Source organism: Salvelinus sp. IW2-2015, linkage group LG6.2, assembly GCF_002910315.2.
Source record: "Salvelinus sp. IW2-2015 linkage group LG6.2, ASM291031v2, whole genome shotgun sequence".
NCBI lineage: Eukaryota > Metazoa > Chordata > Actinopteri > Salmoniformes > Salmonidae > Salvelinus > Salvelinus sp. IW2-2015.
In genome coordinates, this window is record NC_036846.1 from 21,925,832 (window position 1) to 21,942,261 (window position 16,430).

Here is a 16,430-nt window from a genome sequence, read left to right on the forward strand (position 1 = left end):
CTCTCCCCGTCCTTCCTCAATCCATCCTCCTTGGTGTCTCTGCTCTCGTCTCTCCTCCTCCTCCTCCTCCTGCTTTTTCTTTCTGTTCCTCCTTCTTTCTTCTGCGCTTCTCCTTGGTTTCTCTCTTTGGCGCCAGGCCTGCTTGTGCTTCTCTCTGGCTTCCAGGTCGCTCTTGGGAGCCAATGCTGGCGCTTCTTGTTGGCCTCTGCCTGCCTGGTCTTTCGGCTTTGCCCATGGTCTCCATGCCTGTCGGCAACTTCTTCACCCTAACCTCTCTGCAGAGGCTGAGGCGGGGGAGCACCGTTAGGCTGTACGTTGTCTTTTGACGGCACGAATGGTCCTGCCTGCCCTGGTGTGCTAGCGGTCCCTCGGTGCAGGAACGGGCATGGCGCGCGTTGCGTGGCCTCACACTTCTTCCTACACCCCTGTCTCCTTTCCCGTTATGGCGTTGCCGTCCTGTCTCCGCCCATACCGCTCCCGCGTGCTCTGCAATCTCGAGAGGCTGTTCTCCGTCTGTGCCAGCCGCTTGCGTGGCACGTCCTCCTCCCTCCTGTCTGCGGGCTGGTTTCTGCCTCCTTTCCCTCTTACCCGGTCCTGACCCACCCTTTCCCATGCCCTGAGCCACCCAGCCCACGTGGGGGGGGCGCTCCTTCCTGGCACAACTTGTTTCCAGGCTGGCGGGCCGCCGGTCCGGGCCGGGGGACGCCTGCGGCTTCTGTGGACCCCGCTCGTCGCGCGCGGCCGGGTCTCTGTGCCCCTCCCTTGCGGCTCGGCGCCATGCGCGGTGTGACTTCTGCCGGTTGTCTGCGGTCTCCGTCGCCCCGCTGCCCCCGCTGCCCCCCTCCCCTCGGCCCGCCTCAGTTGGCTGCCCGCCCACGCCGGTGTGTCTTCCTTTACTTATGCGCGCCCCGCCTCATGCGCCCCCCTCTGGCGCACCCGGCGGCACCCCCCCACGACTCCCCCCAGGCTCGCCCCTCGGCCTTCTTCAGGGCCTTCCTGGTTTCCCACTGGCCCTCCCTCCGCCCAGCTTGATTCCGGCCTTGGCTTTCACCCCCCCCTTTCTGCTGAGTCGCCGTACCGCCCATCATGTCGTGGCCCTCATCGTCTGCAGGCATGCGTGCACGCTGTGTCCGGGCCGCGGGGCCCGGGCCGGGGCGTTGCCGGCCTCAGCCTTTCCCAATCGACGCCACGCCCCCGGCGCCACATCTCCGCCCTCTCGCCTACGCGCACGCCTCCCGACTCCTCCGAGGGGTCCGACCGTCTACCGGGGAAGGGCCGGGGTACCTCCCACTCCGTCTCCGCCCCCCTCATCCAGTCCCCCCTGTGCTCCATGGGCCGCCGGGTGACACTTCTCACACGTCTGGATTCCCCAGCGCTCTCCATTGTCCTTGGCTCTGGGACTCCTTGATCTCCACCGTCCCACTCGGCATTCCTGGCCTCGTTGCACGGTCCGTCTCTCCTTGGCTCTGTGCTCTACGTTGGCTTCCCCGCGGTCCCCGCCGCCATCGCCTGCCGCACGCGACGTCTCTCTCACGGGCAGCGGCCCCGCCGTCCGAGCCGTGCTTCCCCGTCTGGTCTCGCTCTGCGCGTTGCTGTCCTGCCCGCCCCCTGTCGCCCGCCGCTCTGCCCCCCCCGCTCCCCCCCGTTGTGGTCCGTGCCGTTCTCCTCCGCTGCCGCTCGCGCGCCGTCCCCCCCGCTTCCTGCCCGCTCCCCGGGGCTGCCGCTCTTCTTTTCACCCCCAGTGGCCCGTTTGCTGCACGCACTCGTCTTCTGCTGAGGCCTGGCCGCTCCAGTCGGGGTCTCCTTCAACGCGACCGGCCCTGTCGGCCCTAGCTGTTGTCTCGCCCTGTCCTCGCTCTCGACCTGGCTCCGTCCCCCTGAGTTGCTCTCTGCAGCCGGCGTTGCAGCGACGACTCTTGCTCGCTGCTCTGGTGCTCCAGCCGCCCGCAGCCCTGCCCGGCGTGCGTCTGCCCCTCCCCCGTTCCGATGTCCTCTTCGTTGTCTCGCCGCCCACCCTCCCACCGACCCCTTGGGAGCCTGTTATCTGTAGCTCCCTTTGGCCTCGTCTCCACTACTGTTTTCCCTACTGCTATTTCAGTACGTTCGGCGGGTAGGTCGGTTCCCGTGTCGGTGCTTCCTCGCGGGAGTGAGCGTGTCCCATCCCGGCACTTCTTGCCCCATCATTTACATTACGCCTTGTGGTTCGCCCCCAGACCTGTGCTGTCCACGCCCTGTGGTGTGCACCCGCTGTGGTGTGGCACCCAGCCCCCTGTGGTGATGCCACCCCGCCTGTGGTGGCCTAGCCCTGTGGTGTGCACCCGCTCTGTGCGTGTCTTCGCCTCTGTGGTTGCCTCAGCCTTTGTGGTGTGTCCTCTTGTCGTCCCCTGCCGCAGTCCGCCCACGGGCCGGCGCGGGCGTGTCTTTGGTTTCTCCTGCTGCGCGCTCCTCTGCTGCCCCTTACTTCAATCCGCGGACTGTCCCCCCGCCATCCCTTAATCGTCGAGGCGGTGGCCGCTAGTCGACCGCCGCGCTCCGGGGTGCCCCTGGGGGGCCACCGCCCCCAGCCCCCACGCGCCACGCGCCGCACCCGCGCGGGGGTACACCCGCCTGTCCGCTCCCCGCTCGTGTCGAGCTTTGACGCCTGTATCATCCTGCCCTTGTTGTCCTCTTACTCTCTTGCTGGCTTTCCACGCTTCCCCGTTTCTTGCGGCTCACCTCCTCCCTGCACTGCTCCCGTTCGTTTGTGTGTTATTTCTTGGTCGCGCGGGGTGCTCGCTGTTGGCTATCCACTCGTGCCCCGGCTGCCGACCCCTCCTTCCTCGTCGTCCTCCGGCCCCTGCACGCTCCGCGCTGTGTCCTGGTTTCCCTTCCGTCTGCGGGCGGGCACCTTCCCCACGCTGTGGTCTGGTTCCTCTCCGTCTGCGGCGCTGGGACTCTCACGCTGCTGTGCTCTCTCACGCCTTGGCAATGGCTTCTCCCTGCGCTTCCCCCCGGGTGCTCGTGCCGCGAGCTGCCTTCCGTGTCGCGTCGATGTCCCGCGGGTAGGGGGCCACGTGGGCGCGGGGGTGCGCCCCCCTGTTGGCCCGGGGTTTGCGGGGGTCCGCACGGGGGGGGGCCGTCGTGTGTTTCATGGGTCTCTGGCTGCTCCCGTGCTCGCCCGCCGGCAGACGGCGACGAGGCGGGCGGGGGGCGCGCGGCCACGTTAGTTTCTGTTTATTTTCCGGCCTTTCTTCTGGGGTTTTGTTCATCCGTCTGACTTTTCCACTACGTGCCGTTGCGGGGAGCTTCTAGGCCTATCGCTTTCCCGCCTCTTGCAGCACTGCCCGCCCCGCGGCCAGCTGTCCGCACGCCCCCGCTCCATCACCTCACCTGCCCTGACTCGTCCCTCCGTGTGTCTGATCCTCCGCGTCCCTGCGCCGAGGGCGCACGCCCCCCTGAGCTCGTCTGGGGACCCTGCTGCCCCCCTCCCACTCCTGGTCTCCCCTCGCCTTGTTGTTCTTCCGCGATACCGTCCCTCTGCTGCTCAGCCGCTCTGCTACGTCGCGGGCGGGTGTCCGCCCTGGGCCCGGGCTCGTACTCCCGGTAGGGGCTCGGCCTGGCCCGCAGGCGGCTTGGCAGGGGGGCGGGGGCGCGTGCCGAGTGGGCGTCGGGGCGGGGCCGGGGCTGGGGAGGGCGGCGCGCGCTCCGCCTGCCGGGGGGCTGCTGTCCATACCCTCCACGTCCGCGCGCTCGCCGGTTGTCACCCCCTCGACGGTTGCCCCTCTCCGCCCCGTCGCCATCCTCTCTCGCTCCTCCTCCCTCTTCTCCGTCTCCTCCCTCTCTCCCCTCCCTCCTCCATCCCTGGCACCTTCGACCCATGCGCGCTCACCACTCTCCCCACTACCCAGCCCTCTAACTCCCCGTTACCCCCCCGCCTGCGGCTCAGCTCGCTATTCCTCGATGCGAGGCGGGCGGCTCGTCCGCTTCTTCTCGCATGCGAGGACCGGCGCCGGATCCAGTCCGTTCTCCTCGCTTGCGCGGCTGGGCCGTGATCACAGCTCGTTCTATTGACTCGCACGCACGGAGAGGCAGAGCGCTCAAGCTCCGCCTCTCTCAGCCGGACCTCGATCTCCGCCTCCCCTTCCCTCTCGTCTGGGTGCTTTCCTCGTTTGTTTTCTCCGTGTTCTTGCGGGTTTCGTTTCTTTTTCGTTTCTGTTTTCTTCCCCGTCTCCCTTCGCTGTGCTTTTCTCCTCGTTCCCCGTCCCCGCCCGCGTAGGGTGTGTGTTTCCTTGCGACGCGTTGGTCAGGTTTATTTTTTTTTTTGCCTGCCTCTTTGGTGTGTTTTTCCCGAGCGGGCGCGTGTTATTGCCGCCCTTTTTCCCCCTTGGCTTGTTGCGCCACCGGTTCTCTTTTCGCTGTCTGCCGGGGGGTCGCTCGCGTGCGCTTCGCCTGCCCTCGGCGGTTCCGGTCTTCTGGTGTTGCTGTCAGTCTGTCTTGTCTTTTGGCGCGTCGGGTGTCCTTTCCCGGCGTTGTTCTCCTTCCTGTCTCTTGCTGTTTTTCTTTACGTCCGACCGTTCCCCCGGTGGCGTGCGCTCGCCTTCCGCTCGCGGCCTCCGGTTCCCCTCTTTCGTGCCTTGCCCTCCTTTTTTTCTGTGTTGCTTTCCGCGCGGCGTGTTTTCTTGGTTCTGTGCTTCCTCTTCCTGCCCTTATTCCCGCTTTTTGCCCTTTTTTCTTCCGTGGACCCGCTCTGGTGCGCCTTGCTGCCGCTCGCGGTCCTTTCACCATTCTGGTGCCTTACCTCCCGTGCTTTCTTGTGGTTATCTTCGCCGGTTAGGTCTTTTCTTTTTTTCGTTCTGTCCTCTCCTGTCCTCCTTTTGCTGTTCTTTTTTCTCTTCGTCTCCCGTACCACCCGGCTGGTCGTCTGCTGTTTGGCTCCCGGCTGTCCGGTATTTTATTTTCCTCTCTTGCATCCTCACCTTATAGGTGTCGTTTTACACGCGGGGCGCGTTTGCACGCGGCCCTGCTCTCTTCCTGGCTTTGTTACGACCGTTTTTGGCCTTTCCGTTTCTGCCACCGACGGGCGGTCTGTCCTGGTACGGGTTGCTGCAGCTCCAGCGGTCGGTTTCCTCTGGTGCCTTGCTGTCGTCACTCTCTCCTTGTTTTGGCCCTTCCGGCGAGTCTTCTTCGGCGTATGTTCTGTCCATGTCCTCCCTTCGCTGTTTTTTCTCTCGTCCCCACAGTTCCCCCACGGTGCCGTGCTTCGCATCGCTCCGCGGCTCCTTTCCCCTCCTTACTGACCTTGGCACTCCCACTCCTTTTTTTTCATGTGTGCTTTACCCGCGGCCGTGTTCTTTCTAGGCTTACTGCTGCACTTCTTTCATGTCCTTCTTCGACCTTTTCGGCCCTTTCTATCAGCACTTCGCGGGGCGCGCTCGTGCGCTCCGGCATCCATTGCTGACCGTGCGGTCCCCCGTTTTCCCCCTTCGGTGCTTCCCTCAGTGTTTCTCCGTGTAATTTGCGTGTTAGCGTCTTCTTATTTTCGCATTACTGTTTCTAACCCCCTTTCCTCCCATTGCTGGATTTTTTTCATCGTCTCCCGTCCTCCGACGTGGGCTAGTTCCTGCTGCTCCTTGCGCTGACGCGAATGTCCGGTCATTTTTTTCATTCCTCTCCTTGCCCTCCGTCCACTATTCATAGAGCTGTGTTTTTAACCGCGGTGTAGTTTTAGAGCGGGCACTCCTCATCCCTTCTGGCTTGATAGGAACACTCGACGTTTATTCTACCTCTTCCCAGTTCTCCCGAGGGGGTCTCCTGTCGATGGTCGGCCATTCTACGCCTGACCGCTCCACGTCACCACGGTCATCACCTCCTGGTGTTTGCTGTCGTCTACTCTTCTCTTATTGCGCGATATCGGGTTCCTCTTATCGGCGTTGTTATCCTCTCCCTGTCTCCTTTGGTTTTTTCTCTCCGTCTGCCGTTCCCCCACGCGTGGTCGCGCTGCTTCGACTCACGCGGCCCTCCGGTTTTTTCTGACTTGCCATACCATTTTTCCTAGTGCATTTTCCGCGGGCTGTTCTTTAATTCGGCTTTTGTCGCTCATCCTTCCTGTCCCTTTTTCCCCCTTTTTTCTGGTTTTTTCCTGTACGCGTGGTCGCCTCACCGCTCGGCTGCCCCGCCTTTCCTAGCCCATCTGACTGCGTCCCGTCGGATCCGGTATTCCTTCTGGTGCAGCTGCTCCGCGTCCAGTGTCTTCTCACCGTGCTTCCTTAGCGGTCTTCAGGTCTTCTTTTTGCTTCTGTTTTTCTCCCCCTCTTCTCTTTGTGTTTTTCTACTTTCCGGTCGTATGTGCTGCGCCCCCCAGTGGGATGTTGCTGTCTTCGCCTCGAGCGGTGCTCGGTCCATTTTTTTTCTATCTTGCTTGCTCACAAGTCCCATTCTGGTGTGTTTTCAGCGGGCGCGTTTGTGCCGCGGCCTTTCTCATTCCCTTGGCCTTGTTCCGTTTTTCCCTCTTCCAGTTTCTGCCCGCGGGTATTCGCTCCGTGGTGAGCTTTGCCGCCTGCAGCTCAGCGGTTCCTTCCTGTGCCTTGTGTCAGTCTTCGCTCCTTGTCTCTTGAGCGTCGGCGTGCTCTTTCCCCGGCAGTTGTTCCTCACCTTCCTGTAACCATCCATTTAGCCTGTTTTTATCTTCTCCCCTCGCCGTACCCCCCGGTGGCCGTGCGCTCGGCTTCTCCCGGCCTCGTTTCCTCTTTCGTGCCTTGCTCCTCCTTTTTTCCCTGTGTGTTTCGACCGCGAGCGTGTTTTTCTTAGGTTTCATGTAGCATTTCACCTCTTCCCTGTTCCTTACATTCCGCCCTTCTTTGGCCCTTTTCATTCGCGTGCGCCCGTCCCGGCTCGCGCTTGCCTGTCCTCGCGGTTCCCGTTTCCTTCTGGGCCCTTCCTCTCAGTGCTTTTCGTGTCCTCTGCCGAGTTAGCGTTTCATTTTTTGCTTCGTTCCTCTCCCCTGTTCCCTTTGCTGTGGTTTTCTCTCCGTCTCACGTCCCCGCGTGGGTCGTGTCTACTCTTTGGCTCGCAGGTGTCAGGTACTTAATTTTTTTTCTCCTTGCATTAGTAGATTGCTGCTACTTTCCTGGTGGGTTTTCCCGCGGGCGCGTTTTGCGCGGCGCTCCTTCCTTACCTGGCGTTGTGACGCGCATTTTTCCCTCTCGAGCGTTTCTGCACGCAGGGGTCTCGTCACGTGGTCGGCTTTTGCCTGCGTCCGCGGCGGTTACCTATGTGTGCCCTTGCTGTCCCGTCCTCGCATTTGTTGGGTCGGGTGCTCATTTCCGTGTTAGTTCTTCCTTCCACTGTCTCTTTGCTTTTTTTTCTCCGATCGCCCCTTCCACCACCGGTGGCCGCGGTCGTTCGCTCCGCGGATCCGGTTCTCCTTATACCGTGCTTGACCCTACCCTCCTTTTTCATGTGTGTTCTCGCACGCAGCGGTGTTCTTGTACTGGTCGTCGCCCTTCCTCTTCCCTGCTCTTCTTCGCCCACTTTTTGCCCTTCATTTCTTCTAGCGTGGCACGTCCGTGGCTGCGCATCTGCCTGCCGATCGCCGGTCCCGTTTTCCTTATGCGTGCTTTCTGTCTTTCTCGTGTTTCTTGCGGTTCGCGTTTCACTTCCTTTCCGCTTCTGTTATCCTTCCTGTCTTTGCTGTTTTTCTTCTCCAGTCCGCACGCGTGTCCCCCCGGTGGACTGGTCGTCCTTCGCTCGCGGCCGGGTTTCTCCCTCTTTCTGTGCGCATGCCCTCCTTACCTCCTTTTCCTGTGTGCTTTGCGCGACGGATGTTCTTTCTTCGGCTTCACTGCTTCTCCTTCTGTTTCTTCACCCCTTTTTTGGCCCATTTTTCCCTTCGCGTGCCCCGCTCGTGGTCACGCCGACCTATTGCCCTGCCGTCAGGCGGATAACTTCTTCCCCCTCTGGTGCCCCCCTTCCACTCGTGCTTTTTGGTGCTTTGCCGGTTAGCCGTATTCATTTTTTACGCTTTGTTCTCAATCTCCCCTGATCAACTCCTTTGCTGTTTATTTCTCCGCTCTATCGTCCCCCCCGACGTGGGCTGTGCTCTCTAACCTTGCGGCTACCGCGGTGTCGGTTTTTTTCTATCTCACTCCCTTCGCCCCTCAGCCCTCCTTGCCTACCGGTCAGAGATGTTCCTTCCGCGGACGCCGCTTTTGAACGAGGCCCTTCCCTCATGGCTTGTTCTGCCCGTCTTTTCCTCCTCCCCCGTTTTCAGCGGGGTTGCTCGTTTGGCTCGCCGTTTGCGCCTGCGCTCTCGCGGTCCGGTTTTCCCTCTGGTTGCCCTTGAGCATGTCGTCTTCTACTTCTCCTCCTGCGCCGTCAGTGCTCTTTCCGCGTTTGTTTCCTGTCTTCCAACTCGCTCCTCCTTTGGTGTCTTTTTTTCTCGTCACGCCACCGCTTCCCCCCGGCTGAGTGCGCTTGCTTCGCTCCAGCGCCTCCGGTTTACTCTTTGTGACTTTTGCCCTCCCTCCTTTTTTACCTGTGTGCTTTCCCGGCGCGTTTCATTATCTTACGGCTTGTGTGAATGTCCACTTTCTGTCTTCGTATCGCCTATCATTTGCCTTTCCTTCGTCCGTGGGCACGCTCAGTGGGTAGCGCTTGCCCTGCCGCTCCCGCGGGTACTTGTATTCCTTCTGGCTGCCCCTTCCTGTGTCTTTCTCAGTGTCTCTTGGGTTGCGTCATTTTTGTTTTCGGGGGGCTTCTTTTACCACCCTTACCTGTCCCCTTTGATGTGTTTTCTTCCGTCTCCCGTCCCCCCCAGCGTGGGTACGTCTGTCGCTCTTGGCTCGCAGCGGTCTCCGGTCTTTTTTTTCTCTCCCCTTGCCTCCCTATCCTGGTCGTGTTTTTCCCGGGGCAGCCGTTTTGCCGCGGCCACTCTTCCTCTCCCTGCATCTGTTCGCGCGTTTTCGTCCTTCTTCCGTTTCTACAGCGCGGGGTATGTTCGTGGTGCGCTTTGCCTGCCGCTCCGCAGCGTTCCGATTCATCCTGGTGCCCCACTTAGCATGTCCCGTATGTCTATGTCTTCTTGAGCGTCGGCCGTGCATCCTTCGTTCCACCTAGTTGTTCTCCCTTCCCTGTCATGCCTTTGCTGTTTTTCTACTCGAACTACGCCGTTCCCCGGTGGCCGTGGTCGCTTCGATCGCCCGGCTCAGGTATCCCATCCTTATTACGTGCTTGACCCTCCCCTTTTTTTCGCTCGTGCTTCTCGACGCACCGGCGCGTTTTTTCTTGGTTTGTAAGCTCACTCCTCTTCCATTGTCCTTATGCCACTTTTTTGGCCTTTTTTTACGGTGGGCGCTCGTGGCTCGGTTTCTGCGCTCGCGGTGCGCCGTTTCCCTTCTGGTGCCGATCCTCACTCGTGTTTCTTTCGTGTTCTTGCGTTCGCGTCTTTTTGTTCGCTTCTGTCTCATTCCCATGTCCTCTTTGTGTTTTTTTTTCGTCCGCCCGTTTCCCACCGGTGGCGTGCGCTCGCCTCCCGTCACCGGCTCCGTGTTCTCTTTCGTGCCTTGCTCCTCCTTTTTCTGTGTGCTTTTCGCGCGCGGTGTTCTTTCTTGGTTCTGTTTGCTCTCTTTCTGTCTTCTTCCCCATTTTTTGGACTATTTTTCCTTTCGTGGCCGCTCTGGTCGCAGCCTTTGCACTGAAGCTCCGCGGTCCCCGTTTCACTTTGGTGCCTTCACACTCAGTGCTTCATTGTGTATTTGCCGTTGCGTTCTTTTTTCGCTTTGTTCTCCTCTCACCTGTCTCTTTGCTGTTTTTTTCTCCGTCTCCAGTCCCCCCCCGTGGGTCGTCTGCTGTCTTTGCGCTGTCTCTCTCCCCCCCCCGGAGGGGCGGCCGGCGCGGACTTGTTCGAGCGCCCCTCCCTCTGTTTGGTCTGTTCGCGACTGGGCCCTACCCTGGGCATTTTTGCTTGCGTCCTCGAGTAACCATCATTATACTCTGGAAAGTGTAGGATATGCGTCCCTACGCAGCCCTTGTTTCCGGGCCCGCCTTTGCCCCTGGTGCCGTTTGCTTGTTGCGTCACTTCCTTCCTGCGTTTTCCCCGCTCTGGCTGTCCTTGTGTTCGGCCCTTTAGCTGGCGCTTCTCCACTTACTGTCTCTCTTTGCCCTGCCCCCATTCCCCAGTATTGTTTTTTCGTACTCGGTTTTGCCGTGCGCTTTGTCTGCGTCTCGTCAGCCACTTCCCCTTGTTTGGCCCTGTCTGGTCTGCGCGGCACTCCCCTGACGGGCTTTCGCTTGCGTCCTCACCTCTCCCCGCCTCCTTCACGTCCGTCTACCCGCCTGCTTCTTCCGGGGCCACAGACCTTTGCCCTGGTACCAGTTGTCTCTGCGTCTTCTTCCCCTCGAGTTTCCGCTCCTCGCCCTTCCCCCCCTGGTTCCATACGGGCTTTCGTGGGCTTCCTCTCATCTCGCCCTCTCTTTCGACCAGCCCTCGCCCGTCTTTGCTTTCCGAGTTCCTCCGGCTTTTGCTGCGTCTCTTGCTCTGCCGTTTCCGCCTTCTTTGTTTGGCATGTCTGCTGCGCGACCACCCTCCTGACGGGCCTTTTCGCTTGCAGTACCTCCTGCCTGCGCCTCCGCTTCCCTCCTTCGCTCACGCTTTGATCGGGCAATGCTAGTAAGTAGCCAGGCGCGATCATAGCGGTATCCAGCTAGACCACTTCATCCGATTATGGAGAGCGTGCATCTGACTCCAGTACTGTCGGTGTGTCCTGACGGGCCGCACTAGTGGATACAGTACGAACAGGCACGGCTTTGCATGTGCAGAGATATTTTGGCTCATGTTACCCTTCTGTCCCTGTTTCCAAAATGGGAACCGCAGCCATCAAACGATATACCGCTGCCCACCCTGTGCATCCTGCAATACTAGTAAGATCAGACGCGACTAATCCAGCCCATCGCATATAATAGAGACGGAAATGATCCGCGCCGCCTCGCGCATCTAGTAATAAGCGGACTGAATCCGCCCCTCGCCATCTAATAGAAGCGGACTGATCGGCCGCCCTCGCCATCTAGTCAGAAAGCGGACTGATCCCGCCACGCCTGCTGGTGTTTGTGAACTGTTTTATTTAGATGCTTCTGTTTGATTTTAGAAAGTTTACCTCAATTTCAATTACAGGATGATGGAGGATGAAGATGATGAAAGCAGATGAAGTGGAAGGAGAGGGAGGAAGATTACGCTAAAGCTACCCCAGGCTGCGACACTATCCTCTCACAGGGATTGGACACGCACCCCCCTGCCCCTCGCTCGCTCCCCCCAGCACCTGTCCTCCCCCACTCCCCATCTCCACCCTCCTCCCCCCCCCTACCAGAACCGCCTTCGTGCCCATCCAGCCCCTACTGAGTACAAGCGCCCGTGCCCAGCTGACTACCCCTGCCCTGGGCACTAGACGCAGCCCTGAGCCTGGCAGAGGGTACTGGTGGGCCGGCAGATGCCGTGTCAAGGTCAGGGGTTAGGACCGGCGGATGCGTGGCGCAGTCATGCCCCCAGATACGGACTCAATGGGTGGCTTCTCGCCCGCCTCAGACGCTTACAGACACACGGGATGACATCCATGGGCCCACAGGATGAGTTTTGTGTAGCGTGGCGTTGTCTTACAGCTTCGGTCGTTCTGCCTGTTGTGGGTGGCTCGCACTCTCCAATAGTCTTAACTAATTTCCTTAGAATATCTCTATTTCTTCAACCTGCAATCTGATTTGAAAGATCATGGACCTGATGCAACAATTCCCCAGAAAAAGGCCTGAAAAGTAACAAATACCTAACTTTTTCCTCTCTCTCCCCTCACTCGTTCTCTCCTTTTGCTGTTTCCAGCAGCGGTGAGCAGGCAGAGTACCCATGTTAAACTACGACGTCCCCACACCCCCTGTCTGACCCCCTCTCAGCAGAACCCCCTCCAACCATGGGCTCACCCCCCTCCCCACTGCCCCTCTACCTCTCCCCTCGTGTGGACATCGAACACGCACACGTAAGTCACTCCTCACACCACCATGTGACTTGGTTATCAGCGGCTCATGTAGAGCCATTCAAGGCTGAGAGACCACACAGCGTGTTGTAAGTGTCCCTCTCCTTTCAGACGGAGAGTAACATGCACAGCGTTGTTAAGTGTTCCTTCCTCCTTTCAGACGGAGAGTAACCATGACACACGGCGCTGACGCTGGCATGTGCGGGAGGACCACGTAGGAGCTGGTGTCTGTTTCTCATGCGCACGAGGAGCCAACAATCCGGAGCACCGCGACAAGAAGTACACAGCACCGACGTTACTGTCCAGTGTGAGGGCCTGTTTTATCCCGCAAGACACGTTTTTAATTTCTGACTGATCAGAATATATAGTATTGCACACCTCCAAGGCCAGGATTTATACAGTGTTCAAAGCTGCTCCTCACCCATTGCTATTGGGTCGTATCTCGTACACTCTGGCTTGTGACCCCTCTGCTCGTCCTTCCGCAGGGTTACCCCTCTGATCCTGGCTGCGAACAGCGGTGCACCCGCCAGCGGGTGGTGGAGGTCCTTCCACCTGCGATAAACGGGGGCGACATACGAGGCCCAGTCTCAGCAGAGAACCACCAAGCCTACGGCCTCTCCTCGGCCTGCCTCAGGGGGATCGACAAGAGGTACACACCACAGAGGTCTGATTGCACACCACAGAGGTCTGATTGCAACACCAAAGTCATGAACAGGCTCTGATTGGCACACCAACAGGGGGTTCACACCTTGGTGCACACCACAGGGGTCTGGTATGCACAACCACAGGGGTTCTGGTTGCAACACCAAGGGGTCCTGGTTGCACACAAACGGGGGTCTGTGCGACAGGTCTGTTCACACCACAAGGGGTCTGATTTAAATTAGTTTTTTTTTCTAATAATCCTCTATGGTAATCGCTCACTTCCCTTCTATGAATCGACCCACACTGGAACCGAGCTCACCTTTCCACTGACTGAAATAGCATATGAAACAATAGTGAAGAACTATGTGCCAGTACTTAACAGACTAACTTGGTAAATTTCCTGCTTCCTAGGTGGTGGGCTTTGTTGCTGTTTGCCGAGGAGCCAATAAAGAGCATGCTAACGTGTCAGCACTACACTCCTTTGAGCTTTTGGCGGCGTCTGGAGGCTACGTCACATCAATCAGATCCTTCCTCAAAGCCGTTTTTGCTCAGAGATCAACTCCCAGGTACCTGGACAGGCGACCGAACAGACAGGGAGGAGACAGGCACATGGGCGAGGCCACATTTCTTTCTCCTTTTTAACTGATACCGCTACTTTTAATTTTCCCAGGTCTTCATCAATCATTTTCTTTCATCAAAACTTACTGGGTTGTTAAATAATGGTAACCTGCACGCTTTCTCTGGACGCGGCAGTCACAAGCTGGCGTATTCTCCCTGATGCGGCAGCGATGAACGGTCACCGGTACCGGCGGTCAACGCTCGCTCGCTCGGACATGGGCTCCCAGACACTCCATACGCTCAGATCGAGCCCAGCCCTCTGACTTGCCTCCCATCAAACCCACCGGAACCGGCCGTCCTGGTCTCCATGGCGCGCGCGCCCGGTCGAAGTGTCAGTCTGCTGCTGGACGCAAGGCAACGTAGAGCCACAGGCAGGTGAGGGACGGGCACGCGTTCACGTCCATGTTATACGTCAGTATATCAACGGGGTCAGAGCCCAACGGGTACATATAGGCTCTGGTGCATCGCTTAACATTGAGCTCGTCATCCGTTGCTCTCCCATTGACATCAGTGTGTCGCCGCTCGTGAGTGGGTGGTGATATCTGTACCTGTGTCGATGTTGACTTCATGCGCCCCCCCGCTGGTCACGCACCTGGTCTGACCGTCTGATTGGAGGCAGCGTCCGGGGGGCTAATGCTGAGGTGGGCCGGGTCTGCTGCGATAAAGGGGGCTGACCGTTCAACGCCCCTGCCTGTCCCCTCGTCCCGGGACACAGCCCTCACCATCGCTGGCATGCAGGGCCACTACAAGTCTGTGAGCTGGCTCATCAATCAGGTGGTGTTAACAACCATCAATCTGTCTGAGTGGGTATTCATTTTTAACCAGGAATTCCCTAGAAGGTCATGTTCTTTTTATCCTGTGTTTTATCTGTTGTCTTTGTTTTCACTCCGTTCTCCGCAGAGGGGCTCATATGACGTGCGAATAAGAAGGGACCACACTTCTGTGGCTGGCAGCCAACGGCGGCCTTTTTGATGTGGTCACTGCTGGTGCAGGGCCCGGGGCCGACGTAGACGCTGTCCAGACAACCGCAAAGATCACACGCTCATCAGGCTGCCTTCCGCAAGGTAGGATTGTCACAGATGACCCTGGCCCCCTCACCTCATCTGGTTCCACCATACAGGCGCCTGCAGCTCTTCCCCGCGCCTTTACCTGTTGCCCCCAGCCTGAAACAATGTTTGCCTATTTACAGTTAGCCGCCCCATCCCCCACTCTTGTCTGTGTTTCCTCAGAGGTCAATCGTAAAGGTTGGTTCCAGTACCTTGGTAAGGAGGTACCAGTTTGCCTCAGCACACTTGAGTGTATGCAGGTTACACATTGCCACCATCGTCTGACACTACGCCGTACACACGGTTTGGAATGCATCTGCAGCTCTGTGCGCTTGTATGTTGGCTCGGAATTATCCATTGACTGTCCAAATGCCGCCATCACGCCCTTGTATTAAGCTATGACACGTCCGGGTTAGAAAGGATTTGAGTTTTCCACTAACTCTCTCCCATCCCCTCCCTCACCGGCACGTTGTCTGACCAGTGCCACCACGTGCATGCAGACCATCGCGTCAAAGCAATAACCCTAACGGTTCTCTTTGCTCCCTCTCCTCCCTCTCAGGAGTTGTTTGGGAGAAGTGCCATATCAGTGCAGGATGACCATCCGCAAAGCCAAAGACAGCAGTTGCTGCAGAAGGGCCAACGAAGAACCGCCAGCATTCTCCTCAAGGAGCTGGACCTGGCAGAAGCCAGAGGGGGACGTCGTAGTGTTTAACATGGGTACTCTGCTGCTCACCGCTGCTGGAACAGAGCAAGAAGGAGAGAACGGAGGGAGGGGGAGAGAGAGAGAAAAGTTAGTATTTGTTAGGGGGGTGGGGGACGTCGTAGTGTTTAACATGGGTACTCTGCTGCTCACCGCTGCTGGAACAGAGCAAGAAGGAGAGAACGGAGGGAGGGGGAGAGAGAGAGAAAAGTTAGTATTTGTTACTTTTCAGGCCTTTCTTCTGGGGAATTTGTTCATCAGTCCTGATCTTTCAAATCAGTGCAGTTGAAGGAAAGGAGAATTCTAAGGAAATTAGTTAAGACTATTGAGATGCAGCCACCCACAACAGGCAGAACAGCTGTAAGACAACGCCACGCTACACAAACTCACCTGCCATGATGTCATCCAGTGTGTCTGTAAGCGTCTGAGCGGGCGAAGCCACCATGAGTCCGTCTGGGGCATGCTGCCCTACCATCCCTGGTCCTAACCCCTGACCTTGACACGGCATCTGCCGGCCCACCAGTACCCTCTGCAGCTCAGGGCTGGTAGTGCCCTGTCTCTTATACACATCTAGATGTGTATAAGAGACAGGTGGTGTGCAACCAGACCCCTGTGGTGTGCAACCAGACCCCTGTGGTGTGCAATCAGACCCCTGTGGTGTGCAACCAGACCCCTGTGGTGTGCAATCAGACCCCTGTGGTGTGCAATCAGACCTCTGTGGTGTGCAATCAGACCTCTGTGGTGTGCAATCAGACCTCTGTGGTGTGTACCTCTTGTCGTCCCCCTGAGCAGGCCAGGGAGAGGGGCGTGTCTTTGGTTCTCTCTGACTGGGCCTCTATGTCGCCCCCTTTATCCAGAAGGACCTCCACCACCCCTGCGTGGCCCGCTGTCGCAGCCAGGATCAGAGGGGTGAACCCTGGGGAGAGGACGAGCAGAGGGGGTCACAACCAGATGTACAGATACACCCAATACAATGTGAAGCACTTTGAACACTGTATAAATCCTGCCTTGTGTGTCAATATCTATATATTCGTGATTCATCAGAAATTAAAACGTGTCTTGCGGATAAACAGGCCCTCACACTGGACAGTAACGTCGTGTGTGTTACCTTTCTTGTCGCGGTGCTCGATGTTGGCTCCTCGTGCGATGAGAACAGACACCAGCTCCTCGTGTCCTCCGGCACATGCCAGCGTCAGCGCTGTGTCATGGTTACTCTCCGTCTGAAAGGAGAGGGACACTTACAACGCTGTGTCATGGTTACTCTCCGTCTGAAAGGAGAGGGACACTTACAACGCTGTGTGTCTCTCAGCCTTGAATGGCCTTTACATGAGCCCTGATAACCACAGTGTGTGTGAGGAGTGACTTACGTGTGCGTCGATGTCCACAGAGGGGTAGAGGGGCAGTGGGGAGGGGGGTGAGCCCATGTTGGAGGGG

General features: G+C 58.4%; 1 pseudogene; it reads right to left on the reverse strand.

Annotated features, from left to right (window-relative positions):
- The window catches only part of LOC111965981 (ankyrin repeat and KH domain-containing protein 1-like), a 68,947-nt pseudogene that overhangs the window by 12,057 nt on the left and 40,460 nt on the right, over positions 1–16,430 (reverse strand).